Below are 7,288 nucleotides of genomic sequence, written 5' to 3'. Positions count from 1 at the left end.
CCACTGAGCCCGGTGCCTGCTGGAATTGTAGTCCTGCAGCCAGGCGACCAGAGAGCGGTGAGCCGTTAAGAGACTACAACGTCCCTGCATGATCGGCGAGGTGTGCAGCGCCCTCTCTTTCTTCTTCTTCTTATTTATTTATTTATTTTTTGACAGAGTCTCCCTCTGTCGCCCAGGCTGGAGTGCAGTGGCACGATCTTGGCTCACTGCAACCTCCGCCCCCGGGGTTCAAGCGATCCTCCTGCCTCAGCCTCCCGAGTAGCTGGGACTACAGGCGCCCGCCACCACGTGCGGCTAATTTTATGTATTTTCAGTAGAGACTGGGGGTGGGGGGAGTTCACCGTGTTAGCCAGGATAGGCTCGATCTCCTGACCTCGTGATCTGCCCGCCTCGGCTTCCCAAAGAGCTGGGCTTACAGGCGTAAACCACCGCGCCCGGCCACCCTGCGTCTCTTTCTAAGACTATGCCCAAACCCCGAGCCCGGAGCATGCTGGGATTGTAGTCCTGCAGTCCTGCAACCAAGGGACTGTGAGCGGTTAAGAGACTACAATTCTCAGCATGTCTAGCGAGGGGCGCACCGCCTTGCCCCAGGGCTTCGCACCGCCCCCAGCCTTGCGCATGCTGGGATTGTAATACTGTCGCCTTGCCACTAACAGGCTACGAGCGGTTAAGAGACTACAGCTCCCAGGATGTACGGTGATGGCACTCGTTTGGACTCCTCCCCTCTGCGCGTCTAGAGCGGTTCCCGATACGGAGGGGATCCTGGCTGTTCCCAAGTCTCGCCTTCCTGCGGGGAGCCAGTGTGGCGCGGGCAGCTGATCTCAACCTGTGATTGTGACATCACCCCTACCTAAGGAAGCCTCTCCCAGCCTGCTCAAGGTTGCCGTAGTTAGGTTTATCCTCCCTTCCTTCCCTCACCCCGTCCTTTCCCTCATCCCTGCCCCTTCCTCTGTCCCACGCGGCTTTCAGACATGCATAGTGCAGCCCCTCCATAGTGCAGCCCCTCTCTAAAGGTGGAGCTGGTGGCCCGCGGGCCTAGCAGTTGTCAGGCGTTTTGGGAGCCCATGATGGGAGCTCCCTGGTAAGTGAAATCGTCAATTAACTGCCTAAAATGACAATACCCCATCTCTGGTATCTTTGCACTTGCCTCTCCCAAGCCACCTTTTCCTTTCTCTCTCTCTGGACTGTCACAAAGCCTCCTCTGTACCCCAAGAACACCCCATTGGATTTCTAGGCTGGCTGCTTGGCCTACACACCTGGGTCAGGCATCTAGCAGGGATGCTCCCGCCACTGTAATAAAGAGGAGAAAACGTCACAGGGGAAAGACCTGACTCCTTCATACAATCAGAATACTCAGAGAAGGGACCCCTTTAAGCCACTTTGGGAGCCACATCCATGACTCTGTGACTCCCACACAGGCTGGTTCCCAGGAATCAGGTGTCCTAGTGTTAACACGGGCCAAAAAGACAAAACAGGACCCTAGGTCCTTCCCAAAACATTAGGAAAGTTTGTGTGCTGAGGTAATGTACAATGTCTTTTTGCCCTGAATAGGGCTCCCGTAGAAATTCTTTTTTTTTTTTGAGACGGAGTCTCGCTCTGTCGCCCAGCCTGGAGCGCAGTGGCTGGATCTCAGCTCACTGCAAGCTCCGCCTCCCGGGTTCACGCCATTCTCCTGCCTCAGCCTCCCAGGTAGCTGGGACTACAGGCGCCCGCCACCTCGCCCGGCTAGTTTTTTATATTTTTTTAGTAGAGACAGGGTTTCACCGTGTTAGCCAGGATGGTCTCGATCTCTTGACCTCGCGATCCGCCCGTCTTGGCCTCCCAAAGTGCTAGGATTACAGGCTTGAGCCACCGCGCCCGGCCTCGTAGAAATTCTTTTAATAATCTTTTAATTCTTTTAATAATCATTTTTAAATATCTCTCTGGAACCACTTTTAGTCATTTGCTGAAGGAACGTAACAGTAATTATCTTAATTCATGTTTTTCTTTTAGTTTTTCAGATTAAGTAATTCATACTGTACATTTCTGAAATTGAAGTATGCACAGCTTCAATTCCATGCAGGGAGGATGCAATAGGAGAGAATATCCTGGGCACATCTTTCTGGAGAATCAGTTTTACTACAAGATTTGTAAGAAACAAATTTATTTCCAAGGTAAGAAATTAAAACTCTAAAACAAGGCTATAAAGTCATCTGTGCCTGATATGTGAGACATTCTCCAAGATAAATCTCTCAAAGATAACCTATTTTTCATCATTATAAATAGTAAAAGTTAGAAATCATAGAAAGTCAATTGAAAGCCCTGCCCTGCCAGTTTCTTAAATCACAATATGGCCTTGGTATGATATTACTTGGATTTTCTTTTTGGGATTTGTTGACTGCTTGGATATAAAAATGTGGGGTTTTCACCAGTTTTTGCAAGTTTCAAGCTATCAGTTGTTACTTTTACACCCCATTTAATGTTTCTGTCCCTTCACTCTTTCTGGGACACAATCTTCTCACAGATTGGTAAGACTGTTCATTTTCTTCAAACTTTTTGTACTTCTTTTTTCAGATTGAATAATTTCTATTGTTCTTTTTCTAATCTATGAATCAACCTAAAAGTACTATTTAAAAATTTCATTATCTTTCTATTTGGTTCTTTTTAATAATGTGCATTTCTCTACAGAGATTCCACATGTATTTACTCATTATGAGAATTTTTTTTCTTCACCCATGAGTATAGTTTTAATGGCTGCTCTCAAATACTTGACTGCTGATAACATCTTGGACATTTTAGGGATAGCTTCTTATGCCTATGTTTTATCTTGTGTATGGATTACATTTTTGTGTTTCTTCTCATGTCTCTTAAATTTTAAAATTGTATTTTAAAAACTATAAATAATATTTACAGAGACTGGATCCTGTTGTATTCCTTTGAAGAGTGTTGTTATTTTTTGAAGAGGGAGTTAATTTGGCTGGATTCAAATTCAAATACCTGTCTCCCTTTCAGTGGGCACAGCTAAAATTATCACTCAGTTCTTATTCCCACATAGATCATATGTATGATATATAGATGTGTGTTTCTATATAACAATATATGACATTGTATCCAGATTTTACCATTATTGGTAAGAGTAGTGTTCGACAAGCTACTCCACTATTACTGAAAGCCAAAACCTCAATTTTATATTCTTTTTGGATTTTACATAAATTACATTATATAGTATGTATATTTTTACATCTACTTTCTTTTGTATATCATATTTGTAATCTTCATCAATGCTGCTGTAGATATGTAAGCACTGAGATTACAGGCATGAGCCAACATGCTCAGCCTAAAATATTTTAGGAGGCTAACGTGGGAGGATCACTTGTGGCTGGGAATTTTAAACCAGCCTGGGCAATAGAGTGAGACCCTCTCTCTACAAAAAATTAAAAATTAGCCAGGCATGGTGGCATGTGCCTGTCATTCCAGCTACTCAGAAGGCTGAGGCAGAAAGATCAAGTTGCGCCCATGAATTCAAGGCTGCAGGAAGCAATAATTGCACGCCTGCACTCCAGTCTGGGTAACAGAGCAAGACTCTGTCTCTTAAAAAATAATATAAAAATTTAAAATAATTTTATACATTATGTTAAAATACACACAAAATTAACTGTTTTAACCATTTTAAAGGTTTCAGTTGAGATGATTTAGCCGGGCGCGGTGGCTCAAGCCTGTAATCCCAGCACTTTGGGAGGCCGAGACGGGCGGATCACGACGTCAGGAGATCGAGACCATCCTGGCTACACGGTGAAACCCCGTCTCTACTAAAAAATACAAAAACTAGCCGGCGAGGTGGCAGGCGCCTGTAGTCCCAGCTACTTGGGAGGCTGAGGCAGAGAATGGCGTAAGCCCGGGAGGCGGAGCTTGCAGTGAGCTGAGATCCGGCCACTGTACTCCAGCCTGGGCGACAGAGCGAGACTCCGTCTCAAAAAAAAAAAAAAAAAAAAAAAAAAAAAAAAAAAAGAGATGATTAAGTACACTCATTATTTTGCTACCATCATTTCCATATATAAAAAGCATTTTCCATTTTTTGAAACTGAAACTATACCCATTGAACAACTCCTTGTTATTCTCCCCCAGCCCCTGGGAAACACTCTCCTACTTTGTGGTTCTATGAATTTAACTAGTCTTAAGTTCCACACATGAGAGGAATCATGTAGTAAAGAAATCATGAGGAAGAATGATAAAATATATCACATGCTTATTAATTTTCAATAAAAACACCAACAGAGATCAGTAGTACCTGGTGATTATAAATAAATAGATAAATGGGAAAAAGGAATTGGCAGTGTGCATTATATTCATGACAATGGGGCCTCAAGTACCACAGCAGTGCGTCCTCTGTCCCAGTCACAGGGCTGGTCAGTGGTGGAGCTGGGAGCTCAGTGTAGCTGTCTGACACCCGGATCCCATGCCTAACCCAAATGTCACTGAGCCCGAAGGCACTTTGCTCCTGCTGGTCCAGGCACTCAGTGTCCCCTAACATTCATCATGGCATGTTCTCCATGGCCTTGAAGGTGGTATTGCTGGCCTACTGGGATAAGCGATCCAGCTGGCAGGACAGATTGTAGCTACAAGACATAGAGGCAGATGTGAGGCCTCTATGTAGGAGCCACACCCCTAGTCTCCTTCCCAGTGCCTGCCCAGCTGGAGTGCTGGGCCCCAGGGGTCACCATGCAGCAGGGCCTGACACTGACCAGGGAGCCATGGCCACAGGCTCTTGGCAGGTGGCCGAAAATAAATATTCTCCATGCCCTCTGCTGATCTGCTAGACCCTCACCTCTCAGTCTCACTGAGCCACTCCATTAACTGAAGGCAGACCCAAAATTGCTCCATAGGCTGAAGGTGATAATTGTCTACAGCCAACTGAAACAGCTGCATCTCATGGAGAACTTTGATCTCCTGCAGCTAAAGGGAGGGACAAGTGGAAGATGTGGATAGGAGGATCCAGGAGACAGGGGAGACGGGGGCTTATGAGATTTCAGGGGACAGGCCTTGAATGGACACTCAAAAGTGAGTACTCATCCCCATCACCACCCAACAGCACAGGGTATTGCCTCCATCCTGGGCACGTTTTCCAGTTATCTGGTGATGACAGACCCTGCCAGAAAGGATTATATGGATGGGAGTGAGCCTAGGATGGGCAGGGTTGGAACCAGGATCCTGAGGCTTGGGAGAAGAGAATCCAGGACACACCCTTAGATCTCAGCACTTGGCAAACTCCTCTCATGAGAGTCTCATGGCTGCCTCTGTGAACTGAGGCATTAGGCCCCTCTTCCCTATGAATGTTGAAGACTCCACATCAGCTGCCAGTTCCTGTTCCCTGAGTGGTGAAGCTGCAGAGCTACTTGCTCGCAAAGCTCAGTGAGGTTTGGCCTGAGCCGGACTCAGACTCTCCCTCAGGTGGTGCCAATGGAAGGAGAGGAAACGTCCTACTAATGGGGACTGGGTGAAAGATGCTGAAGGGAACTTGTGGGAAAGAGAGGGAACAGGGGCTGGTTTCTGTGGCTCTTCCCTTAAGGGCCTCTTCCTGTTCTCTAATGCCATGCAGCCCCAACCTATTTTCAGAGTTGGATACAGATAGCCCCTCCTCCAGGAACTGGTTTTTGATTTCAGTCCCCTACTCACACCCTCCACTATGATGGGTCTCTTCCTCTGTGTGTCAAATCTTTTCAGTAAATCTAAGATGCAGAGGATGGAATCTAAATCTGAGATTGCACAGGCTCCATCTTCTGCATCTTAGATTTATTGAAAAGGTTAAGTCAGGCACAGTGGCTCATGCCTGTAATCCCAGCACTTTGGAAGGCCAAGGTGGGTGGATCACTTGAGGTCAGGAGTTCGAGACCAACCTAACATGGTGAAACCCAAAAATATGAAAAATTAGCCAGGTGTGGTGGCTCATGCCTGTAATCCCAGCTACTTAGGTGGCTGAGGCAGGAGAATTGCTTGAACCTGGGAGGAGGAAGTTGCGGTGAGCAGAGATCATGCCACTGCACTCCAGCCTGGGCAACAGTGAGACTCTATATCAAAAAAAAAAAGTGTATAAACACAGAGTATCCTCCCCAAGGGCATCTCTGACTTTCACCTCTCCACTCTCCCCCAATGTTGCCCCAGCTGCTCACCTTCCTTTTCTTTCTGGGTGTTACATTTTCCTGGAAGTCAGCCAATGTTCATCAGAAAGGTCCCTTGGACCCTGACTAGGTCCCCTCCCCACATTCTTCATACTGCATTACTGCCAGGGCCACCAGGGTCAGGGGATGTGCACAAAGCAGGACTTGGGTCTGCATCAGGTTCTGGGGTTCAAAGGGGACAATGGGAGCTGAGGCTCAGAGACCTCCCTCCCCAACTCTCTTTGATGACAGACATAAAAACTGAGGGCTTCCATTAAAAAAGTGCTCAGCCAGGCCAGGCGCAGTGGCTCACACCTGTAATCCCAGCACTTTGGGAGGCCGAAGCCGGTGGATCACAGGGTCAGGAGTTCAAGACCAGCCTGGCCAAGATAGTGAAACCCCGTCTCTACTAAAAATACAAAAAAATAGCTGGGAGTGGTGGTGGGCGCCTGTAATCCCAGCTACTCAGGAGGCTGAGGCAGAGAATTGCTTGAACCTGGGAGGCAGAGTTTGCAGTGAGCCAAGATTATGCTACTGCACTCCAGCCTGGGCGACAGAGCAAGGCTCCATCTCAAAAAAAAAAAAAAGAAAAAAGAAAAGGGCTCAGCCATATACGAGCTGCCTGCCCTTGGAGAGGCCTAAGTTTACTATCTTTCCATTGGCACCATCTGAGGGAGAGTCTGAGTCCAGCTCAGGCCAAACCTCACTGAGCTTTGCAAGCAGGCAGCTCTGCAGCTTCACCACTTAGGGAACAGGGACTGGCAGCTGATGTGGAGTCTTCAGCACTCATAGGGAAGAGGGGCCTGATGCCTCAGCTCACAGAGGCAGCCGTGAGACTCTCATGAGAGGAGTTTGCCAAGTGCTGAGATCTAAGGGTGTGTCCTGGACTCTCTTCTCCCAAGTCTCAGGATCCTGGTTCCAACCCTGCCCATCCCAGGCTCACTCCCATCCATATAATCCTTTCTGGCAGGGTCTACCATCACTAGACAACTGGAAAATGTGCCCAGGATGGAGGCAATACCCTGTGCCATCGGGTAGTGATGGGGATGAGTATCCACTTTTGGGTGTCCATTCAAGGCCTGTCCCCTGAAATCTCATAAGCCCCTGTCTCCTGGACTCTCCTATCCACATCTTTTACTTGAAAAAGCCAAAGA

General features: G+C 47.3%; 1 protein-coding gene across 1 annotated transcript in view; it reads left to right on the top strand.

The window, feature by feature from the left end:
* Positions 1 to 615: 615 nt before the first annotated feature.
* LOC117073559 (zinc finger protein 736) overlaps positions 616 to 7,288 on the top strand; it is a 55,847-nt gene continuing 49,174 nt past the window's right edge. Inside the window, exons 1-2 of the mRNA XM_033194602.1 lie at positions 616 to 879; positions 1,993 to 2,153. The gene's annotated coding sequence lies outside the window, so the exon portion shown is untranslated. The remainder of the gene's footprint in view (positions 880 to 1,992; positions 2,154 to 7,288) is intronic.

This window comes from Trachypithecus francoisi, unplaced genomic scaffold (genome assembly GCF_009764315.1).
Source record: "Trachypithecus francoisi isolate TF-2019V2 unplaced genomic scaffold, Tfra_2.0 Lachesis_group4, whole genome shotgun sequence".
Taxonomy (NCBI): Eukaryota; Metazoa; Chordata; class Mammalia; order Primates; family Cercopithecidae; genus Trachypithecus; species Trachypithecus francoisi.
This window is presented reverse-complemented; position numbering and strand designations above follow the sequence as displayed.